We start from the raw sequence: 25,836 nt of genomic DNA on the forward strand, positions 1-25,836 counted from the left end.
CTTAACCCCAATTGCTAAAAAAATAATAATAAAAAAGAAGGCTTTGGATGCCCTTTGAGATACTTTTCAACAGTATTATTCTGCAAGTCTCCCATAAATACTCCATAGATGCGAAATGAAAGAAGTACATATCCAAGAATTTATGAAGCAGAAAGCAGCAAGAATTAAGCAGGTAAAAAGGCATGTGAATTTACTGGTTTGAGTGACAATTTTAATATGAATTCATTTTCTACTAGTAGTAGTTATGTGTTCTTGTATTTTAAGCTATGTTACAGTGTCTAATCTTGGCTAAATGAAACCAGATTGAACAGTTATCACATTGTTGGTTACTTTTCCATTAGTTGAGTGCTGGATTTCATGTCATACACTTGTATACTATTATTTATTTTCTTTGATTTTATAATTCTCTTATTTTAAAGAAGGGGAAATAGACCAAGAAAACATGCAGAAATCATCCTCTTAGAGAGCATACTTTATCTATTTATAGAAATATTATCATGGCTGTTGATTGTTGGCAGAGAAGTCAAGTTGTTAAAGGATTATTCAGTTCTGCGTTGAAATAGAATCTGTTGTAACAGGCTGGAAATAAAATAGTCAAAATGAAAAACAAAATTAATAAATGGCAAACTATTGCTAAAAGTAGCCTAATTAAACCTCGGTAAATAAGAAATAACACTTAGAGAGACTTGATAACTAAAAGGATTATTATTGATTTCTTTTTAGTATAGCAAGACTTCTTCAAGTTAAAAGAATATTGAGAAGACCACAGATGCTAACTGTTTCTTTGAAGAAAAAAAAATATTTTCCTGGACTTGACAATACTAAAACTGGATAATTGAGGTGCTCAGATCTTACAAGTTTAACTTTAAGGCTATACCAAAAACTTCATAATACATCTGAACCTATAATATCTGAGCATCTTAATCAAACTGTAAATATATATTTCCAAAAATGTTTGGGGGATATTGTTTCAGTGTGGCTGGAAATATTGTTCTCTTTGATGGAATGAGGAACTCTGATGAATATATTGATATTGTGAGATGCACAATTTTGCTAAAATCACTGCAACAAAAATTCTCAGAAGGAAATTGACTACTTCAATACAAACTTGCACCATGTTATGAGTGATTAAGAATTTGCCAAAAAGATGTAAATACACATTCTTCAAAGGCATGAGAATTTGTGTAATTCAAAGTGCATAAAAAATCTATGGACAGAAATTAAAATTAGACTTCAAAGAAATAAAATTTTTCTTTTATGCTCAATGTTCAATATGAGTATTATTTATAATGAACAGTTAAAGAATATACACAAATACATATACATATATACATGCACACATATACATATATATCTGTGTGTATGTGTATACACACATCTATCTATCTATCAATCTATCTATCTTTTCTTAATTCAAGGCTACATAAAATGATTGTACCTAAAGGATGATACCTTGCATGTTAAAATAATTTTAAGAATGTGGGAAGTTATAATGTTTCTAGTATAGAGAAATACATTTAATTATTTTCCTTTTCCCAGTAATACAAACATTGGCTTCCACTGATTTTACTATAACCTCAGGAAGACAATAGAAAATATAGGCTTGAAATTGAAAGCCTAATGATTAGAAATAATAACATTTAGTTAAGTTAAATACCACCTCACCACTACCCACATTAACTACAGTTGTGTGCAAATTTACTGGAACAAAACAATATATTTAAATTTAGAAATAAAACAGTATATTCAAATATGCTATTTCTATCTTTCCAGGGTCAGAGAATATGAACATCTCCCTGAAGCAATGGCATTTGATGATTCAGCAAAGCTCTATGAATACAAACAAGAAGACAATGGAAACACTAGAGCTTGCATCAAAATTAATTCTTTTTTCCTTTGGTTTCAAGAGTTAGAAGGGCCCTCCATACCATATAACTTAGCTACCTTTTAAAAATAAGGAATCCAGCATTCAGAAAGGTAAATTACTAATGATTGCTAATCAGGATAATTTCAGGAACTCTGACTTAAACTGAACTGGTCCTAGATTGTGAAACAAATGGAAGATAAGCTCCAAAGGTACTACTAAGCTGGAAAGATTTCAAGTATGAACCTTGTAAAAACAAAAACAAACACACAACAACAACAACAATGTGTTCTGTCCAATATCTAGTGCAGCTTTTCTATGGAAAGATTAAGAACCTGAAAGCAGGTAAAGGTTTTTATTTTAGCCATAAAAGAGATAAAAATATGAAATTTCTCTTAAATAACAAAATGTATCCCAATTGTTCTTGCCTAAATGGAAGATAATAAATAGATAAGAAAATAGTATGAATAGAAGGGCCAAGATAATAAGTTATATGTGTATGTGTACACACACACACACACACATATATATACACCCACACCCACACATATACATATAAACACATATAAAAATGCACACATATATATACACATAACGTACCTGTTACACATACATATGTACTATCTCTCTTTTGTATATATAATATACATATGCACATTATATATATAGTGGCAAATAGCTTTCTTATGGTTTTAGGATAAAATTTATATATCACAGGTAAACTTTTGTTAAAGATATTTATTCTGTATCTTTATGGGTAAATACAAAAGAGACTCTCACTTCACTACTCAGCATTAGCTAACTTTTAAATACCAATTTCAGTAATTGTATCTATGAATTTATCAATATGTATAATATATTATTTAACTCACACATAAGTTACAATTCCTCCATACATTCTAATTTTGTACGATTTTTACTTTTGTTTTTCTTTAAATGCTACTTGGATGATCTACCCAACCTGCTACAAATATTAATATTTTCATTGTATTGATTTAAGTAACAATGAATCATTCAGTATATCTCTCATTCTTCTGGCTTGATAAGTTGGTACCTTTCTTCTGGTTCTAAATATATTCTATAAGACTGTTCATGCCACTTCTCAGAAATAAATCACTATTGGCAAGATAGTAGAGGTTGCTTATATACAGTATGAGTTTTACATTACATATTGGGTTAGTTACTTATAATTTTATTTTTCTCAATATTGGGGTTTAAGAGACAGTCAGAACATTGGGATCATTAAAATTGAATAACTGCAGCTTCCGTAATGTGATTCAGCTTGATGTTCTCCTCTTACACACTCCAGTGCCAGCTCATTGTCCATCTGCAATGCTTATCCAAGACATGCATAATAATGGATAAATTGATGGGCTGCCCATGCAGCTGCATGTCATAATCTCAGCAATATGTATTTTTCATTTAGTATATTTTTCTAATTTCAAAGGATAATCCTACACTGTCCACATTACCACAAATATCATCATGAAGGTGTTATGATGTTAAGAAACTCATTGCAAGTAGTACAATATTATCTTTGAATTTGAATTAAAAAAAAACTTGACCATGAAGTTCTTTGACCCATAGGAAAATGATCTTTCATGATATTGATAAATTGTCTAACATACAACTCAAAAAACACTATCTTTTGATTTTAATTCTTTGCAGAATTTTAAAAAATCTTTTCTTTAAAGAAAAGCCTGTTATGTAAGCTTAGATTATATTGCCATGTGGGAGGGGCACCTTATCTTAGGAGAGTGTTACTTATAGGTCAACTTTCTTCACTTGGCATTCAAAAGCTTACATTGTACTGTGACCAGTGCAGTTGATGGGCTAGTGAGTGGTGAGAATAACAAAAAACGGGTGTAATCAATAGTCTGTTTATTACAGGACCATTTCATAGAGAGCTAAAGGTGCAAGGAGCTCATAGCATTTTTATGCCTCGCAAGAGAATGTAAACACCCCAAAAGAATGCAGACAATGTAAAAAGATCCTTCATGAAAGGAATGCAGATAATGTAGAAGGAGCCTCCCTTAATCCTGTTTACTATTTACCCTTGCTTAAGGTTAGTTACTTATTAGGGTATTATTCTAGGACCATATCCTGAGGCATAATCAAAAAAGATTACACTCCCTCTTGCTTATCTGCCCAGTAACCTTTGCAGGTTACTTTGTACAGGACAGGGCAATATACATTAGCAAGGTCAAGGGACCAAAACATTCCCTTCATAATGCATCCTCCTGCTTGTCTACCCTGTATCTTATGTGATAATAGTATAGGGAAGGGGTACATTTCATTAGAGAAGCTGAGAAACTTATGAAAGTACCATACATCATCTCTTGTCCTCAAATAATCTTTTAAAAGTTTTCTCCATTATTCTTCTCAGGTGTATTCTATTCTTTTCATAATCCACACACCTTATTTTTCCTCTGTCATGTCCTGTTTTCCCACCTTTGTTACTCAAATCATTGTCTTTCCCTTGAGGCTCAACTTTTTTCTAATGTCTTGGCCTTTTTCAACAGATGAAGTAGAAATAATGCATAACATGAAGGCCACTGGTATTTTCTAGCAGTGCGATCATGGACAAGCCACTCTAGGCTAATTCATTTGTAAAAAGGGTTACTAATATGTATTAAATTTAGAGGGCTGTCAGGATCAGACTAGATGATATCTATAAAGTGACTTGAAGATATAAAAGCACTAAATAAATGTTTCTTTTATTAAATGTCCCTCTTCCTGAATCCTTCATTCATCCAAAGCAGTGCTTACTCATTCCTCTTTTCTCTGAGATTTCAGAATTCTTTGTACCTCTCTTTTGGCATGTTACCACCATATATATATATGTGTGTGTGTGTGTGTGTGTGTGTGTGTATGCATGTATATATATATGTGTGTGTGTGTGTGCATGTATATATGTGTGTGTGTGTAAAACCATTTAAAAATGTTTTTTTCAATTGAATGCAAATATAATTTTCTTTCTTTTTTCTCCCTTTTTACAATTAATTTGTTTGTTTATTTTTAATTTACAAGATTCAATTCCACAATTCCTTGAGTTTCAAATTTTGTCCCCCTTCCTCCCCTCCAACCCCCCCCATGGTGGCATACAATAAAGTGTAGGATCTGCAAATACTTTCATATTAGACATTAGTCAGTTTATAAAGACAGATTGTATGAGATGGAATGAAAAATGGTATGGAGGAAATAAAACCAAACACAAAAAAGAAAAAGATCAGTTAGTTTGCTTCAATCTGGATTCAAACTCAGTTCTTTCTAGTTCTTTCTCTGGATTTAGACATCTCTCTCCATCATGAGTCTTTTGGAATTGATATATCACTACATTGCTGATAAGGGTCCAGTATATCAAAGTTGGTCATCACACATACGTTGTATCTGTAATTGTGTACAAATTTCTCCTGGTTCTACTCTTCTCACTCAGCATCAGTTCATTAAGCCTCTCCAGGTAAATATGAAGTCCATCTGCTCCTCCTTCATTATAGCATAATAGTATTCCATTACATGCATATACCACAACTTATTCAGCCATTCCCCAATTGATAGGCAGTCCCTTAATTTCCAATTCTTTGCCACCACAAAAAGAGCTTCTATAAACATGTTTGTATATATGGGTCTTCCTCCCACTTCTGTTATCTCACTGGGACATAAGCCTAGAAGTGGTATTGCTGGGTTAAAAGGGAATGAAATTATTATTAGCCCTCTGGGAATAATTACAGATTGCTCTCCAGAAAGGTTGGATGAGTTCACAACTCCATCAGCAATGTATTAGTGTTTCAATTTGCCCACATTCTCTCCAGCGTTGTAATTTTCCTGTTTTGTCATCTTAGCCAATTTTACTGGTGAGATGTGGTACCTCAGAGTTGTTTTGATTTGCATTTTTCTAATCAATAGTGATTTAGAATATTTCTTCATATGCTTGTAGATTTCTTTAATTTCTTTCTCTGAAAACTGCCTGTTCATATCCTTTGACCATTTATCAATTGGGGAATGACATATATTCTTATAGATTTGACTCAATTTTCTGTATATTTTAGAAATGAGTCCTTTATCAGAGACATAGGTTTTCAAAATTCTTTACCCATTTTCCCACCTCCCTCTTGATCTTTGTTGCTTTGGCTTGGATTGTACAGAAATTTTTCAATTTAATGTAATCAAAGTAACCCATTTTGCATTTTATAATGCTCTCTAATTATGGTTTGGTCATAAAGTCTTTCTCTTTCCACAAATCGGAAAGGTGAACTATTCCTTACTTTCCCAGATTGCATACAGTACCAACCTTTATACCTAGCTCATGGACCCATTTATACTTGATTTTGGTATATGGTGTTACATAATGGTCTATGCCCAGTTTCTGCCATACTATATTGCAGTTTTCCCAGCAGTTTTTGTCAAATATTGAGTTCTTATACCCAAAACTGGGGTCTTTGTGTTTATCATACAATAGATTACTATAATCATTACCTAATCTATTCCATTTTTCCACTACTATGTTCCTCAGGCAGTGGCAAGAAGTTTTGATGATTGCTGCTTTATAATACAGATTAAAGTCTGGTTTAGCTAATCCATGTTCCCTAGTATTTCTTTTCATTAATTCCCTTGATATTCTGTACCTTTTGTTCTTCCAAACGAATTTTATTACTATATTTCGAGCTCTATAAAGTAGGTTTTTTTTTGTAAATTGATTGGTATGGCATTAAATAAATAATTTAATTTGGATAAAATTGTCATTTTTATTACATTACCTCAACCCATCAATTAGCAAGTGATATTTTTTTCCAATTAGTTAGATCTGACTTTATTTGTGTGAAAAATATTATGTAGTTGTGATCATATAGGCCCTGGGTTTGATTTGGCAGGTAAGTTCCCAAACATTTTATAATGTCTACAGTAACTTTAAATGGGATTTCTCTTTCTATCTCTTGCTGTTGAATTTCATAGGAAATATACAGGAATGCTGAGGATTTATGTACTTTTATTTTATATCCTGCAACTTTGTCAAATTTATTTATTATGTCAAGTAGTTTTTTACTTGATTCTCTAGGATTCTTTAAGTATATCATCATATCATCAGCAAAGAGTAATAGCTTGGTCTTTTCTTTCCCTAATTGCTTTGATTTCTTTTTCTTCTCTAACTGCTACTGCTAGGATTTCTACTACGAGATTGAATAAGATGAGTGATGGTACACACCCTTGTTTCACCCTTGATCTTATTGTAAATGCTTCTAGCTTATCCCTATTACATAAAATACTTGCTGATTGTTTTAAATATATGCTCCCTATTATTTTAAGGAAGGCTCCATTTATTCCTACACTTTCTAGTGTTTTTAATAAGAATGGAAGTTGTATTTTGTAAAAAGCTTTTCTGCATCTATTGAAATAATCATGTGGTTTCTACTAGTTTATTGTTGATATGATCAATTACAATGATGGTTTTCCTAATATTAAACCATCCTTGCATTCCTGGATTAAATCCTACCAGATCGAAATGCATTATTCTTGAGATAAGTTGTTGTAGTCTTTTAGCTAATATTTTATTTACAATTTTTGCATTCATATTCATGAGGGAAATTGTTCTATAATTTTCTTTCTCTTTTATCTCTTCCTGATTTAGATATCAGTACCATATTTGTGTCATAAAAATAATTAATAGGAGTCCTATATCACTAATTTTTCCAGATAACTTGTAGTTTATTGCAGTCAATTGGTTTTTAAATGTTTGATAGAATTCACTAGTAAATCCATCTGACCCTGGGGATTTTTTTCCTAGGGAGTTCACTGATGGCTTGTTTGTTTTCTTTTACTGAGATAGGCCTAAATTAATTTACTTCCTCTTCAGTTAATCTGGGAAACTTATATTTTAGTAAATATTTATCCATTTCAGTAAGATTGTCAAATTTCTGTTCATACAATTAGGAAAAATATTTCCGGTTTTTTGTTTTGATTTCCTCTTTGATGGAGGTAGATTCACCCTTTTCTTTTTTGATACTCATAATTTGGTTTTCTTCTTACTTTTTTATCATATTGACTAAATAACTCTATTTTATTCTTTATTCAAAAAACAGATTTTTGTTTTATTTATTAATTCTATAGTTTTCTTAATTTCAATTTTATTGATCTCTCCTTTGGTTTTCAATATTTCACATTTAGTATTTATTTGGGGATGTTCAATTTGTTCTTTTTCTAGGTTTTTCAATTGCATGCCCAATTCATTGAACTCCCTTTTCTTTAATTTACTCCTGTATGCACTCAGGGACATAAAACTTACCCTAAGAACTAACTTTAATGCATCCCACAAATTTTGGTATGTTGTCTCATTTGATCCACTCATTCTTTAGGATTAAATTGTTTAATTTTGAAGTAGTTTTTAGTCTATCTTTCCATCACCCTTTCTTGCATATAATTTTATTGCATCATTATCTGAGTAGGATACATTTACTATTTCTACCTTTCTGCACTGAATTTTGAGGTTTTATGACCTGGAACATGGTTGATTTTTGAATATATGCCATAAACTGCTGAGAGGAAAGTATATTCCTATTTATCCCTGTTCAGTTTTCTCCAGAGATCTATCATATCTACCCTATCTAACATTCTATTTGCCTCATTAACTTCTTTTTATTTATTGTGAGGTTAGACTTATCAAGTTCAGAGAGGGGGAGATTAAGTTCCCCCACTAGTAAAGTTTTGCTATTTGTTTGTCTGATTACCTTAACTTTGCCTCTAGGATATTGGACACTATGCCACTTGATGCATATATGTTAAGTAATGATATTACTTCATTCTTGATGGTGCCTTTTAGTAGGTTATAATTTCCTTTCTTATCTCTTTTAATTACATCTATTTTTGCTCTTGCTTTATCTGAGATAAGGATTGTTACCCCTGCTTTTTTTTTTTACTTTAGTTGAGTCATATTATATTCTACTCCAGCCTTTTACCTTTAACCTGTGGATATCCCTTTGTAGCAAATGTGTTTCTGGTTGACAGCATATTGTAGCGTTATGGTTTTAATCCATTCTGCTATCAGCCTCTGTTTTATGGGAGATTTCATCCCATTCACATTCACATTAATGAGGACTATCTGTCTCTTCCCCTTTATCCTATTCACTCCCATGCTTATGTTTTTGTTTCTTCCTTCATCCTTCCCCTCCTTACGGTTTTCCTTTTGGCCACCACCTCCCTCAGTGTTCCCTCCCAGTGACACCCCCTTCTTTACCTATCCTCTCCCCTTACTACTATTTCTCTCCCCTCTGATCCCCCCTTTTTATTCTCCCCTTACCCTCCTACAGACTATAGGACACAATAGATTTTTTATACTTATCAGAGTATGTTATTCCCCCTTTGAACCCAAAGTAATGAGAGTAAATTTCATACATTGCTCCTCTCCCTCCCTCCTTTCAATGAGTTCTCATGTTTTTTCACATTACAATCTTAAACTTAATTGATAATGTTGATCCCTCTTTGAACCATAACCATTGAGAATAATGCTCAAATGATGCTCCTCTTCCTCTTTCCTTTCCCTCTACTATAGTGTGTTTTTATGCCTCTTTGTATGGTATAATTTACATTTTTCTGCCTCATCCTTTCCTTTTATCCCATTACAATCCTTTTGACCCCCTTAATAATGTTTTTTTTAAATCATCAGATTAGTAAATTTATACCCACAACCTCTATATTTATGTATAAACCATGTTAAAGGGCATGTTATTCATATACATTTTGATATCCACAGCTATCTGTTTCTCATACAGGAAAGTAAATATTTGGTCTTATTGCATCAAAAGTTATATGGATGTGTGCGTAAATGTGCAAGTGTTCATGTGTGTATGTGTTAGTGTGCTTTTTCCTTGTTTACCTTTTTATGTCTTTCTTGAGTCTTGTAATTGGAGATCAAATTTTCCATTGGGCTCTGGCTTTTTCTTTAGGAAATCCTGGAAGTCCCTTTTTTCATTAAATGACCATCTCCTTGCATGAAAGATTATGCTTGATTTTGCCGGGTAGTTAATCCTTGGTTGCAGTCTCAGCTCTTTTGCCCTATGAAATATCAAAATGCAATCCCTCCTATCTGTTAATGTAGATGCTGCTACATCATGTGTGATCCTCACTGTAGTTAAATGATATTTGAATTGTTTCTTTTTAGCTGCTTGCAGAATTTTCTCCTTAATCTTGTAATTGTGGAATTTGTCTACTATTTTTCTTGGAGTTTTCAAATTGGTATCTCTTTCAGGAGGACTCTGTAAATTCTTTACATAACTGTTTTATCTTCTGATTCCAGGACTTCAGGACAGTTTTCTTTGACAATCTCTTGGAGGATGTTGTCCAGGCTGCTTTTTATCGTCATGGCTTTCTGGTAGACCAATAATTCTTAAGTTATCTCTCCTGGATCTGTTCTCTAGGTCAGTTGTTTTTCCAGTGAGATATTTTATACTTTCTTCAAATTTTTCAGTCTTCATGTTTTATTTGTTTGACTCTTGGTGCATCATAGGGCCTTGACCTTCAATTTGACTGATACTAATTTTTAGTAAATTATTCCCTTTGGTTAGTTTTTGAAAGTCCTTTTATAGGGAGGTATTTTCTCCAATTAGCTCACTAATTTTACTTTTTAAAAATTTGTTTTCTTCAGTGAGACTTTTTTCCAATTTGGTCACTTTAGAGTTAAATTTCTCTTCTCCCTCTGTGATTTGGCCTTTAAAATCTTTCTTGAGCTCCTCCAAGAATGTTTTATGGCCTGGAGACAAGTTTATATTTGCTTCAGTGGTCTCAGGTTTGAGAATAGAGTCCATGTTGTCCTCTGATTTTGTTGTTTTTGACCGTTTTAATAGGCTCGAATCAATTTCCTTACCTTCCCCTTCTCCTTCTTAGCTTCCTTCCTTCCCATTGTAATTTCCTGTTTCCTAATTTCTTAGGCTGGGAGCTAGGTGCCTTGTTGTTGGCTTTGTGTACTGTAGCCTTTGGATGTCTAGACTCAGGCCAAGGTCAGGACTCTCAATGTTTCCCATGAGTTATGCTGATGCTCAAAGAATACTCTGTGGAGGAGAGATGGTCTGGCCACTTCAGATTTCTGCCTCAATGCCCCTGGGCTACATCTCAGGCAGGCTTTTGCTGGACAGGTGAGGTGGGGCTTGTTGGGACCCCTCCCCCTCTTCTCTTCAGACTCCTTGCTGCCTTAGTTACACTCCTCTGTGACTCCCAAGTCTGAGGCTATTTCCACTATCTCAGGATTTCACTCTGGGTGGGACACTTATCTCTAGGTTTTCTATGTCAGGGAGGGGGTATCAGAGCAGCCAGAGTTTACTTTTGCATCCTAGCCCCTGGAAAAATAGGCAGGTAATTTCAAAACTTACACCCTGGTGGCTGTTAGTTCCAGGAGAAGCTCCTATCTCTGCTTGGGTCCCTGAGCCCTCTCTTACCTGGATCCAATGGATCCTATCTTCCCAAGGTGAGATGCTGGCAAGATGACTGCGAATTGCCCTTGGGATGGGTGAGTCTACTTGCTAGGGCACATTCTCTCTCTGCTGTAGTATGCTCTCTACTCCAAGCTGCTGCAGCCCCCACCACGTGCTGTGTGCTTCTCATGCCTGCAGCCACATGGGAACTCTCCTGGGCAGGATTCTGCCGCGCTCTGTCTCCCAGTGGATTTTGACACTCCAAAATCTGTTCAGATTCACTTTTTAAAGTTTAGTGATGGCATTCATGGAGGAGCTTAGAAAAGTCAGTGCTTCTGTTCTGCAATATTGGCTCCACACCCCAGAAAAAAACCAAGAACAATTTTCAACATTCATTTTTGTAAGATTTTTATTTCTGAATATTTTCTCCTCACTCCTTTCATTCTCCTCTCCCCAAGCTACCAAGCAATCTGATACAGGTTATACATGTAAATTAGGTTAAACATATTTCCACATTAATCATGTTGTTAAAGAGAATCAGAAGAAAAGGGAAAAACTGAGGAAAAACAAAAAAAAACTATTGAAAATAGCACACTTATATCTGCATTCAGATTCTATAGTTCTTTATCTGGATATGAATAACATTTTCCATTGTGAGTCTTTTTGGACTGAGATCATTTTATTGCTGAGAAGAGCTGAGTCTATCAAAACTGATCATCACACAATTTTGCTGTAACTGTTTACAAAGTTCTCCTGGTTCTGCTCACTTCATTAAGAATAAGTTTATGAAAGTCTTTCCAGGTTTTTCTGAAGTCTGTTTTCTCATATTTCCCTATAGCATAATAGTATTCCATTACATTTATATACTACAGCTTCTTCAGGCACTGCTCAATATATGGGCAGCCCTTCAATTTCAAATTTTTCGATGCCACACAAAAAGTTGCTATGAATATTTTTGTATATGTGGATCCTTTCCCCTTTTTTTGTTATCTCTTAGGGATATAGAACTAGGAATGGTATTGCTGGCTCAAAGGGTATGCAAATTTTTATACCCCATTGGGCATAGTTCCAAATTGCTCCCCAGAATGGTTGAATGGTTCACAACTCCACCAACAATACATTAGTGTTCCAATTCCCCCACCTTTTCTCCAACATTTACAATTTTCCTTTTCTACTATATTAGCAAATCTGATAGGTCTCAGAAAATGTCTCAGAATTTTTTAATATGCAATTCTATAATCAATAAAAATTAAGAGCATTTTTTCATATGGCAATAGCTAACCTTAATTTCTTACTCTGAAAATAGCCTGTTCATATCCTTTGACTATTTGTCAATTGGGTAATGGTTTATATTTTTTTTATAGAAATAATGATTTTATAACAAAAGAGGTTCTTTGCAGATCAGATTATATAGGAAATATTTCCCCTATTTGATTGGCTATGTAAGCATTTCAAAGAAGAAGGAGGAAGAAGAGAACAAGCATTTATTAAGTACCTGGCACTGTGCTAAGTATTTTATAAATATTTTCTCATTTGGTCCTCACAATATGCCTGGAAGGAAGTTTCTATTATTATATTCATTTTTTAAATGCTTTATTAACTTCTGATTTACATCATTCATTTCTGCCAGATTTTTAGTGACAAATTTTCTCCCTTTTTTTCCCCTACCCAGAGACCCAAAATAGCAATCCCACAGTATATTCCCTCCTCCAATCTTCTGTCTCCCATTTTTTCTCCAATACCCCTTTCAACTTTTCCAGTGGATATCTATGCCTTAGTGCCTGTATATCTTATTACCCAATTACATGTAAGATGGTATTAATAATATATATATATATATATATATGCATACACACACTATATATATTTGATTTTAAAACTTTCAATTCCAGATTCATTCCATTCCTTCCTTGTCACCCACACTTACTGGGAAGATAAGCAGTTCAGTATATGTTGCACATGAGTGGCTAATGCAAAACAATTACATAGTAGATATATTGTAAAGACTGACTATATTTCCCTCCCTCCTATCCCACCTCCCACTTGTTCTATTCTCTAATTTGATCCCGTTCCTTTTCAAAAGTGGGTGCTTACTACTTCCCTCCCACCCAGCCTGCCCTCCCTTCCATGTTCCCCCCTCTCATCCCCTTCCCCCCCCTATTCTACTGGACAGTGAGATACCAGATTTAGTGTGTATTTCACTACCTCCTCAAGACAAATTCAATGGGAATAAGGTTGACCCATTCCCTTTTGCCTTCCTATTCTTCCTCTCCATTGTAACCGTTTTCCCTTGCCTATTTTGTATGAGATAGTTTACCCCAATCTGTCTCTCCCCAAATCCTCTCATTATATGCCTCTCACCTCTTAATTTTACATTTTAAGTATTATCCCTTCCTGTTAAATTGGCCCCGTGCCTTCAATCTATGTATACCTGTAAACATATATACACACATTCACATATGTATTCATATGCCCATATACCCTCATATATATTTCTAATCCCTTCACCTACTGAGAAAAGTTTCATAAGTTACAATTATTGTTTTTTGATCTAGGAATGTTAATAGTTCAACTTTGCTAAGTTTCTTATGATTTCTTTTCCCTGTTTACCTTCTCATGCTTCTCTTGCTTCTTGTATCTGAATGTCAAATTTTCTATTCAACTCTGGTTTTTTCAGCAAGAATGCTTGAAAGTCCTCTATTCCACTGAATGACGATATTTTCCCCTGAAACATGATACTTAGTTTTCCTGTGTAGGTGACTCTTGGTTTTAATCCCAGCTCCTTTGACCTCCAGAATATGATATTCCAAACCCTTTGATCCCTCAGTGTAGAAGCTGCAAGATCCTGTGTTATCCTGATTGTGTTTCCACAATATTCAAATTGTTTCTTCCTGGCTGCTTGTAATATTCTCTCCTTAATCTGGGAATTCCAGAACATGGCTATAATATTCCTAGGACTTTTCTTTTTGGAAATTTTTCAGGAGGTGATAGGTGGATTCTTTCAACCTCTATTTTAACCTCTGGTACTAAAACATCAGGGAAGTTTTCTTTGAGAACTTCCTGGAGGATGATTTCTATGTTCTTAGTTTGGTCATGGCTTTCAGGTAGTCCAATAATTCTTAAATTATCTCTCCTGGATCTATTTTCCAGGTCAGTGTTTTTTTTTTTTTCCCCATGAGACATTTCACATTTCCTTCTATTCTTTCATTTGTTTGTAACTTTTTAACAGCATCTTGATTTCTCATAAAATCATTAGCTTGGGGCGGCCAGGTAGCACAGCGAGGAAGAGCACCGGCTCCAGTATTGAGAAGACCTGGAGATCGAATCCCGGGCTCAGACACTTAGCACCCACCCAGAAACACCTGGCTGTGTAACCTTGAGCAAGTTACTTAACCTCAATTGCTTAGGGGCGGCCAGGTGGCTCAGCGAGTAAGAGCACCGGCTCCAGTGTTGGGATGACCTGGAGATCGAATCCCGGGCTCAGACACTCAGCACCACATCCAGAAATAACTGGCCGTGTAACCTTGAGCAAGTTACTTAACAATGATTGCTTAAAAAAAAAAATAAAGTCATTAGCTTCCATTTGCTCCAATCTAATTCTGAAGCAATAATTCTTCTCATTGAGCTTTTGAGATTCTTTTTCCATCTGGCAAATTTGTGTTTTTAAGACATTCTTCTCATTGCATTTTTGAGCCTCCTTTGCCATTTCAGTCAGTCTGTTTTTTAAAGTATTATTTTCCTCAGTCAGGCTGTTGACTCTCATTTCATAATTTTCTTTCATTGTTCTCATTTCTCTTCCTGATTTTTCCTCCACTTCTCTTATCTGCTTCTTAAGGTCCTCCATGGCCTGTAACCAGCTTGTATTTTCTTTTGAAGCTTTTGGTGCAGTAGTTCTGACTTCACTGTTTTCCTCATGTTCGATGCTTTGCTCCTTTTTGTCCCCAAAATAGGAGTGTAATGTTGGAATTTTCTGTCTGCTTTGCTTCCTTTGCCTGCTCAATTACTTGACTTTTGGGCTTTTGGCCACAGTAGGACTCTGTCACCAGACAGGGGAGCTTTCATCCCAAATGCTGGGGTTTTCTCAGCTGCCAGAAATATTAGATGGGTGCCCTCTCTGAGGTCTCCACAAGCTCTAGCAAGCTGGACACACACCCTAGCACCTCCACCCTAGACTGCAATGCAGATCCAAGCAGGTTAAAGCAAAAGCAATTACCCCTTAGACTGTTGCTTGGTCCCCCTACACTCTTTGGGCCATCATCTGAAGCTGCCATGTGGCACTGGCTGGCTATACTAGTGTCTCAGTGGCTTCTCACCCCTAGGTGACCACTTACTGGGTCCCCAAATCCAGACTGCCCTGACCTCTCATTTTGTCCTTTGCATGTATGCGTTGATAAATCTGGAAACAGCCACAGCTGCTACTGATCTGGAGTCCCTCTGTCAGGTGGCTGGTCAGGCCTGCCCTGGGGCCAAAGCCTCAGCGTGGTGCTGAGCTCGGCTCCCAGAGTGCTGCACTGGATTCCTGCCGGCCTTCCAGCCTGTCCTCAGTGAGAGGTTAGCGTCTCTGTGTCATTTTGTGGGTTCTGTAGCTCCAAAGCTTTTTTGAGTCCCCTTTTTACATGGATTGTGGAAGGTGGAAGCTGGAGCCGTGGGGAAGTTGCACTTCTATTCCACCATCTTGGCTCCATCCTCAATGCTTTATATTCTTATAAATTCATCTCAGTTCTTTATATATTTTAGAAACGAGGACTTTGTCAGACACTGATTTTCAAAATTGTTTCAAAGCTTTCTTTTTTATCTTGGTTTCATTGATTTTGTTTGTGCAAAACCTTTTAAATTTAATGATCCATTTTGCATTTCATAATATTCTTGATCACTTTTGCATGATAAATTCTCCTCTTCTCCACAGATCTAACAGGCAAATTGTTTCTTACCCTCCTAATTTGTTTATGTCATGACAATTGATATGTAAATCATTTTGACCTTTTTTTTTTAGCAATTGGGGTGTATATATATATATATATATATATATATATATACATACACACACTCACACACACACACATATATATATATATATAACTTGCTCAAGGTTACACAGCCAGTTATTTTTGGGTGTGGTGCTAAGTATCTGAGCCCAGATTCGATCCCAGGCCATCCCGACTCCGGGCCCGGTGCTCTTACTCACTGTGCTACCTGGCCACCCCCATTTTGACCTTTTCTTGGTATTTGCTGTAAGGTATTGGTCTATGCCTAATTTCTGCTATTATACTTTCCAGTTTTCCCAGCAATTTTTGGCAAATAATGAATTTTTATCTCAGATGTCTTTGGGTTTATCAAAACATAGGTTACTATAATCATTAACTATTGAGTCTTCTCTAGCTAACTTGTTCCATTAACCAACCACTCCATTTCTTAGCCAGTACCAAAGACTTTTTATGATTTCTGCTTCATTTTTGTTCTTTTCTTTTCAATTTGTTTATTAATTTTTAATTTTCAACATTCATTTCAACAAGATTTTGTGTTACATGGTTTTTCCCCATCTTTCCCCTACCTTCCATACCAAGATAACAAGCCTATATTATACCTCTTCCCCCAATCTGATTTACCTTATAACTTCCCCCATTCCCTCCTAATTTTCTCGGAGGGCAAGATGGATTTCTCTACCCCAGTAGCTGTATAGCTTATTTCCAATTTGTATGTAAAAAAAACAACAACAACATTTTTTTCTACATTAAAAAAATTGATTTTCAGATTCATTCCCTCCTGCTCTCCTCACCCACTCCCACAGGGAAGAGAAGCTATTCAATATAAGTTGTAAATGTATAGTTACACAAAACATTACTGTAATATTTATATTGTGAAAGAGTACCTGTAGAAGCCCTCCATTTATCCTATTTTCTCCTTGGACCCTGCCCCTTTTCAAATGTGTTTTCTTCTAACTACCTCTCCCACAGTCTGCCCTCCCTTCTATCATACCCTATCTTATCCCCTTCCCCCCTACTTTTCTGTGGGGAATGATACCCAATTGAGTGTATATGATATTCCCTTCTTAAGCCAAATTCAATGAGAGTAAGGTTCACCCACTCCCTTTCACTTTTCTGATCTTCCCCTCCATTGTAATACTTAACTTTTGCATTTTTCATATGAGATAATTTACCCTCTTCTATCTCTCCCTTTCTCCTTCTCCCAATATATTCTTTGTTCTCCTCTTAATTTTCTTTTTAGATATATGTATATATACATATATGTATAATATTTATATATATATACATATATTTACATATTCCCTTCAACTATCCTCATACTGAGAAAAGTCTCATTACCTACAATTATAATTTTTGCATATAAGAATGTAAATTGTTCAAATTTTAAAAAGTTGCTTTATGATTTCTTTTTTTGTGGTTGCTTTCTCATGCTTCTCTTGCTTTTTATTTTTGAAAATCAAATTTTCTGTTCAGCTCTGGATTTTTCATTAAGAATGCTTGAAAATCCTCTATTTCATTGATTTTCCATATTTTTACTTGACGTTTTATACTCAGTTTCGGTGGGTAGGTAATTCTTGGTTTTAATCCTAGCTTTTTTTTTTTTTAAGCAATCAGGGTTAAGTAACTTGCTCAAGGTTACACAGCCAGTTATTTCTGGGTGGGGTGCTGAGTGTCTGAGCCCGGATTAAATCTCCAGGTCATCCCAACACTGCAGTCAGTGCTCTTACTTGCTGAGCCACCTGGCCGCCCCTAAGCAATTGGGGTTAAGTAACTTGCTCAAGGTTACACGGCCAGGTGTTTCTGGGTGGGCGCTAAGTGTCTGAGCCCAAGATTCGATCTCCAGGTCAATCCTGACCCTGGAGCCAGTGCTCTTACTCGCTGTGCTACCTGGCCGCCCCATCCTAGCTTTTTTAACCTCCAGAATGTCATATTCCAAGTGCTTTGATCTCTTAATGTAGAAGCTGCTACATCTTGTGTTATCCTGATTGTCCTTCCACAATACTGAAACTTTGTCTTCCTGGCTGCTGGTAATATGTTCCTTTTGACATGGAAATGCTGGAATTTGGCTAAAATTTTCCTAGCAGTTTACTTTTTGGGACATTTTGCAGAGGTGATTCAAGAATTCTTTCAATTTCTATTGTGTCCTATGGTCCTGGAATATCTGGGAAATTTTCCTTGAGAATTTATTGAAGCATGTTTTCTAGGCTCTTTTTTGATCATGACTTTCAAGTAATCCAATAATTTTTAAGTGCTATCTCCTCGATCTATTTTCCAGGTCAGTGGTTTTTCCAATGAGATATTTCACATTGCCTTTTTTTTTTCATTTGCTCATCTGTTTTATGGTATCTTTATTTTAAAACATCATTGGTTTCCATTTGTTCTAACCTAAATTTTGAAGAAATTATACTCTTCAGTGAGTTTTCAAAATTCCTTTTCCATTTCTCAAATTCGGCATTCTTCTCCTCACTGGCTTTTTGGGCCTCTTTTGCCATTTGATTTAGTGTATTTTTTTCTTCTTTTTTATCTTTATTAATTGTTTTTTGATTTATTTTAGTTTACAAGATTTAGTTCCACAATCCCTTGACTTTCAAATTTTCTCTCACCCCCGCATTGGTGGCATGCAATTAAGTTTAGGATCTGAAAATTCTTTCCCATTAGACATTAGTCAGGTTGAAAAGAAGGATTTTAATCAACAGAAGGAACAATGGGAAAGAGGAATTAAAGCAAACAACAAAAAGAAAGAGAGCAGGTAGTTTGCTTCAATCTGCAATCAAATTCTGTTCTTTCGTTTTCTTTCTAGGAATGCAGATATCTCCTTCCATCAAGAGTCTTTTGTAGTTGTCTTATAACCTTCATTTTTGAGAAGAGTCCAGTCTATCAAATTTGGTTGTCACACACATACTGTGTCTGTATTTGTGTACAGTTTTCTCCTGGTTCTGCTATTCTCACTCTACATCAGTTTGTATAAGTCTCTCCAGGTACGTATGAAATCTGTCTGCTTCTCATTTCTTATAGTACAAAAGTATTCCATTACATTCATATAATAACTTGTTTAGCCATTTGCCAACTGATGGGCACCCCCTTAATTTCCATTTCTTTGCCACCAGAAAAAGAGTTGAAATTAACATTTTTCTACATGTGAGTCTTTCTCCCACTTCTATGATCTATTTGGGATACAACCCTAAAATTGTTATGCAATTATTTAAAGGCCTGTATGCATAAGTCCAGATTGCTCTACAGAAGAGTTTAATCAGGTCACAACTCCACCAACAATGCATTAGTATTCCAATTGTTCCACATCCTCTCCAGCATTTGTCATTTCCCTGTTTTGTTATCTTAGCCAATCTGACTGGTGAGATGTGGCAACTGGGAATTGGTTTGATTTGCATTTCTCTAATCAATAGATTTAGAGAATTTTTTTTTCATATGCTTTATAGATATCCTCAATTTCTACCTCTGAAAATTGCTTCTTCATATTCTTTTACTTTAGCAATCGGGGAATAACTTGTATTCTAAAAGATTTTACTCAGTTCTTCATATATTATATAAATGACAACTTTATCAGTGACACTGGTTGTAAAAATTCTTTCACAATTGTCTACTTCCCTCTGAATCTTGGTAATATTGGCTGTTTTTACAGAAACTTTTGAATTTAATGTAATCAAGAGAATCAATTTTGGACTTTATAATGCTTTCTATTTCTAATATGGTCATAAAGTCTTCCCTTCTCCATAAATGTGACAGGACAACTATTACTTGCTTTCCCAGATTGCTTAAACTATCAACCTTTATACCTGGATGGTACACCCAATTTGACTTGATTTTGGTATATGGTGTTAGATAATGGTCTATGTCCAGTTTCTCCCACACTATATTCTACTTTTCCCAGCACTTTTTATCAAATAGTGAGTTCTTATCCCCAGAACTAGGGTCTTTAGGTTTATGAAACATTATATTACTATGGTCATTGACTGCTGAGTCTTGTGTACTTGGTCTGTTTCATTGGTGCATTACTCTATTCCTCAGGCAGTAACAGGTAGTTTTGATGACTCCTGCTTTATAATGCAGATTAAAATCTAGTAGGGTTAGTCCACCTTCCCTAGCATTTCTTTTCATTTGATATTCTGGACTTTTTGTTATTTCAAATGAATTTTGTTACTATGTTTTTCTAGCTCTATAAAGCAATTTTTGTTTGATTGATTTGTAGGCACTAAATATGTTATTTAATTTATACAAAATTGCTATTTTTATTATATTAGCTCAACCCAGCCACAAGAAATTGATGTTTTTCCAATTAGTTAGATCTGGCTTTATTTGTGTGAAAAGCTTTGTAGTTGTGTTCATATACATCATGAGTCTGCTTGACAAGTAGATTCCCAAATATTTTATAATGGCTACAGTAACTTTAAATGGGATTTCTGAATGCCAAGTACTGATGTGTTTTTATTTCATATCCTGCAACTTTACCAGGTTTATATAATGTCCCAAGTAGACTTTTTAATTGATTTTCTAGGAATCTCTAAGCATATTATCATATCATCTTCAAAGAGAGATAATTTAGTCTCTTCCTTGCCTAATTTGTTTCATTTAATTTCTTGTCCTTCTCTAATTGCTACTGCTAACATTTCTAATAGCAAGATTGAATTAAAGGAGTGACAGTGGACATCCTTGTTTCAGCTGTGATCTTATTGGAAATGCTTGGAGTTTATACCAGTTACATATAATACTTGCGGATGGCTTTAAATAGATACTATTTATTATTATAAAGAAAACTCCATTTATTCCTATACTTTCTTGCATTTATTAGGAATGTATATATATATATATATATATATATATATATATTTGTTTGTTTGTTTGTCAAAAGCCTTTTCTGCATGTGTCAAGAAAATCACATGGTTTCTGGTAGTTTTGTTGTTGATGTGATCAATTATACTGATGATGTTCTTAATATTGAACCATCCTTGCATTCCTGGAATAAATCCTACCTGATTAAATTGTATTATTGTTATGATAAATTGATGTAGTCTTTTGGCTAATGTTTTTTTAGAAATGTTTGCATCTATATTCATGAGGGATATTGGTCTATAATTTTCTTTCACCATTTCATCTCTTCCTGTTTTAGGTACCAGTATGAAATTTGTGTCATAAAAATAATTTCAAAGGTCTCCTTCTTCACCAATTTTTCCAAATAGTTTGTAGAGAATTAGTACCAATTTTTCTTTAAATACTTGATAGAATTCGCTAGTAAAACCATCTGGCCTTCGTGATTTTTCCTAGGTAGTTTGGTGATGGCTGTTCCATTTCTTTTTCTGAGATGAGCTTAAGTAGCTTACTTCCTCTTCAGTTAGTCGGGGAAACTTATATTTTTGTAAATATTCATCTGCTTCACTAAGATTGTCAAATTTATGTGCATATAATTGGGCAACATTTTTCCTAATTATTCTTTTCATTTCCTCTTCATTGGAGGTAGATTCACCCTTTTCATCATTGGTACTCATAATTTGGTTTTCTTTTTTTATCATATTAACTAAGTCTATCAATTTAATTTTTTTGCATAAAACCATCTCTGAGTTTTATTTATTAATTCAAGAGTTTCTTTGATTTCAATTTTATTAATCTCTCCTTTGGTTTTCATTATTTCTAATTTAGTAGTTAACTGGGGATTTTCAAATTTTTCTTTTTCTAGATTTTTCAATTGCATGCCCAATCATTGACCTCAGTTTTCTCTAATTTATTCATGTATGTATTCAGCGATATGAAACTACCCCAAAGACCTGCCTTTGCCACCTCCCACAAGTTTTGTTATGTTGTGTCATTATTGTCATTTTCTTGAATGAAGTTACTGATTGTTTAAATTTCCTCTTTTACCCACTCATACTTTAAAATAAAATTATTTCATTTCTATTAAGGTTTCAGTCTATCTTTCCATCACCTTTTGTTGCATATGATTTTTATTGCATCATGATCTGAGAATGATGCATTTAATATTTCTCCCTTTCTGCATTGAATTGTAAGGTTTTACAGACCTAGTGCATGATCGAATTTTATGTATGTGCCATGTACTTCTGAGAAGATATAATCTTTTTTTTTTATCCCAATTCAGTTCTCTCCAGTGACCTCTCATATCTAGTATCTCTAAAATTATTTTTTTGTCCTTAACTTCTTTCTTGTTTATTTTGAGGTTATATTAATCAAGTTCAGAGAGGGGGAGATTGAGTTCCTCCACTAGTATAGTTTTGCCATCTATTACTCTAACTCCCTTGACTTCGTCTAGGAATTTGAATGCTATACTGCTTGGTACATATATGTTAAGTAATGATATTGCTTCATTCTTGATGGCAACTTTTATCAAAATATGGTTTCCTTCCTTATCTCTCTTAATGAAATATATTTTTCTTTTGCTTTATCTAAGAAAAGGATTACTATTTTTGGTCTTTTTTTTTTTTTTACTTTAGCTGAAGCATAATATATTCTACTTCAGACTTTTACCTTTACCCGGTGTATACACCCTTGTTTCAAATGTGTCTCTTGTAGACAGCATATTGTAGGATTGTGGTTTTTAATCCATTCTGTTCTCCAACTCCATTTTATGGGGGAGATCATCCTGTTCCCATTCACATTTGTGATTACTATCTGTGTCTTTGCCTCCATGTTATCCCCTTCCCTTTTATGTTTTTGTTTCTTGCTTCTCCCTTTCCCTCCTTAAGAATTTTCCTTTTGACCACAGCCACACTCATCAATCCCTCACTTTCTCCTCTTTTACCTTCCCTTATTCCTTTTTCCCTCCCTTTTTACACTCCCCTCCCTTAGTCCTCCCACTGCCTGTAGGGCACAATGGATATCTATACATAATGGAGTATGTTATTCCCTCCTTGAACCCAAACTGATGAGCATACATTTCATATAGAGCTCCTCTACCTTCTTCCTTTCCCTTTATTATGATGAGCTCTTGTGTATTTTCACATTAGAATACTAAAATTAACTGATAATATTGATCCGTCTTTGAACCAGCACCAATGAGAATAAAGTTCCTACAAAGTTCATCTCCCTCTCTCCTTCCCCTCCTTCCCTCCACTGAATAAGTAAATAATTTAGGTAAAATACTCATTTATATTATATTATTTTTGCCTACCTAAGAGCAACTGATATTTTTCCAATTTTGTAGGTCTGACTTTATTCTTGTGAAAATTATTTTGTGTTCCCAGATTCATCTTCACAGGCACACTATCAAATATTTTATATTGTCTGCAGTAATTTTAAATGAAATTTCTCTATCTCTTGTTGCTGAGCTTCATTACTAATATATATATTATATGTATGTATATTATATATATATGTTGATAATTTGTGTGGATTTATTTTACATTCTGCAACTTTGCTAAAGATATTTATTATTTCAAATACTTTTAAAGTTGATTCTCTAGAATTCTCTAATTATACCATCATATCATATGCAAATAGTGATGACTTTGCTCTTCTTTACCTATTCTAATTCCTTCAATTTCATTTTTCTCATTGTTGAACTAGTAGTTTTAATACAGTAATGAATAACAGTGGTGAAAGAAGATATCCTTATTTCACCCTGATCTTATCAAAAAAGATTCAAGCTTATCCCCATTACATAAAATGTGCAGTGATGGTTTAAATATATGATACTTATTACTTTAATGAAGACTACATTTATTCCTTTCTTTTTTGCATTTTTGTAGAGCAATTGGGGTTAAATGACATGCCCAAGGTCACATGGCTAGATTTAAGTGTCTGAGGTGGGATTTGAACTCAGGTTCTCCTGACTCCAGGGCTGGTGCTAACTCTGTTTATTCCTATGCTCTCTAGAGTTTTAATTGGGATGGGGGCTGTAGTTTGTCAAAATCTTTATCTGTATCTTTTGAGATAATTATTTCTGCTGGATCCATTTTCTAGGCCAGTTGTTTTACCAATGAGATAGTGTACATTTTCTTCAAACATTTTTCCGTATATCAATTTTTTTTGACTGATTCTTGATGTCTCATAGAGTAATTAGCTTCCACTACCCAAATCTAAATTTTTAAGAAGTATTTTGTTCAGTTACCTTTTATACCTCTTTTTTGAGCTTTAGGTCAATTTTACTTTTAAAGGAATTGTTTCTTCAATGAACTTTCTTTTCCATTTGGTCAGGTTTTTTTTTTTTTTAAGGAATTGTTTTCTTCAGTCAGTTTTTGTCTCTCTATTTCCAAACTGTAGACTCCATCTTCCATACCTCTCATTTATTTACTTAATTATTCTTCTACCACTTTTATTTGATTTTTAATATCCTTCATAAGCTCCTCTAAGAAGGCTTTTTGCACTTCAGAACAGCTTATTTTCCCCTTTGAGGTTTCAGAGGTAGGTATATTACCAATGTGTTGTTTGTTTCTGAATATGTTTTCGATCTTCCCTGTTACCACAATAATTTTTGTGTGGTCAAGGGTTTTGGCTTTTGTTTCTTGCTTATTTTTTGTTGATTTTGTGGCTTTTAAATTTGAGCTCTCCTCTTGGGACACAGTGGACACTGTTCCAAGTTTCTTGTGCTAAGGGCACTGGGATCTCTGATCCTGGTAGTTAATTCACTGCCCTGGGATGATCTAACCTAGTTATACCTGTTGCTGACTATTTTCTAGGGATAACAACTTGAACTCCTGTGGTCGGTCTGGAGTCCTGACATTTGGTCTTCTGTGCCACTGATCTGGCTGAGCCTGGATGGAGGTGTGTCAGTTGCTGAGCTATGCTGTGACTAAAAGCCTCCTGCTAGTTGTATGGATATTGTCTGTGCTGGCCTGTTCTCCCCTTTTACATAAGTGAGACAAACCTTTCCTGAAATCCTTCTTCCTTATCTTAAGAAGGAAAATTGTTTCACAGCACCTTTTTGCATGTTCTGCTGCTCCAAAATCTATTTAGAGGATTGATTTAATGTTTCTGAGGGAAACTAGAGGGAGCTTCAGCAATTTCCTGCCTTCTTTCCACCATCTTCCCTCCACTTCCTGCGGAATTGAATTTAAATGAGTTAGTTTGAATTAGAATTTCTTTGGGGAAAGTCATTTTTTTGACAGAAATTTACTGTGATGAAATCTCATGACTGTTGGTAGTACCATAATAACACTAGATACAGATAATCACATTTGTGCTAGTATTCTGATTAAATCTTACCTGTCCAGCAGAGTCTGGTGATGTTACCTCCTGAAGTAAGGTACATATGCTGAATCACTCATCTCATTTTAGTATTGGGACTGTGATTATTATAATTATTTACTTTTATCATCTTCTAGAAAGTTGGTGGAATGAAAAAATAAGCACCTCTGCACCTGATAATGTATTTCAATGTAGTTCAGAGGGCAGCTATGATCTTAGGGAAGATCCTGAGAAGACATTTTCTGCTGAAATTCCTCCCGTACCTTTAAAGCAATTGAGAAAAAAGTTTGAAGGGGGTTACTGATAAGAGATACTGTATTACATACTCCTTTTGAAATTATAAATTATTTCACTTTGGAGATTTACATTGACATGAATTTTATTTTTTGTCTTTTTGGAGGGGGGGAAGCAGGGCAAATAGCATTAAGTGACTTGCCCC

The 25,836-nt window shown here is 34.6% G+C and overlaps 1 long non-coding RNA gene across 1 annotated transcript in view; it reads right to left on the bottom strand.

Annotated features, from left to right (window-relative positions):
- Nucleotides 1-373: 373 nt before the first annotated feature.
- The window catches only part of LOC138170501 (uncharacterized), a 38,718-nt gene continuing 13,255 nt past the window's right edge, over nucleotides 374-25,836 (bottom strand). The window contains exons 2-3 of the long non-coding RNA XR_011170639.1: nucleotides 25,416-25,660; nucleotides 374-579 (exon numbers count right to left, since the gene is read on the bottom strand). This is a non-coding gene — a long non-coding RNA (uncharacterized lncRNA). The remainder of the gene's footprint in view (nucleotides 580-25,415; nucleotides 25,661-25,836) is intronic.

Source organism: Petaurus breviceps, unplaced genomic scaffold, assembly GCF_028583685.1.
Source record: "Petaurus breviceps papuanus isolate PSGF00001 unplaced genomic scaffold, PetGlider_PUasm1.0 126, whole genome shotgun sequence".
NCBI classification, from domain to species: Eukaryota; Metazoa; Chordata; class Mammalia; order Diprotodontia; family Petauridae; genus Petaurus; species Petaurus breviceps.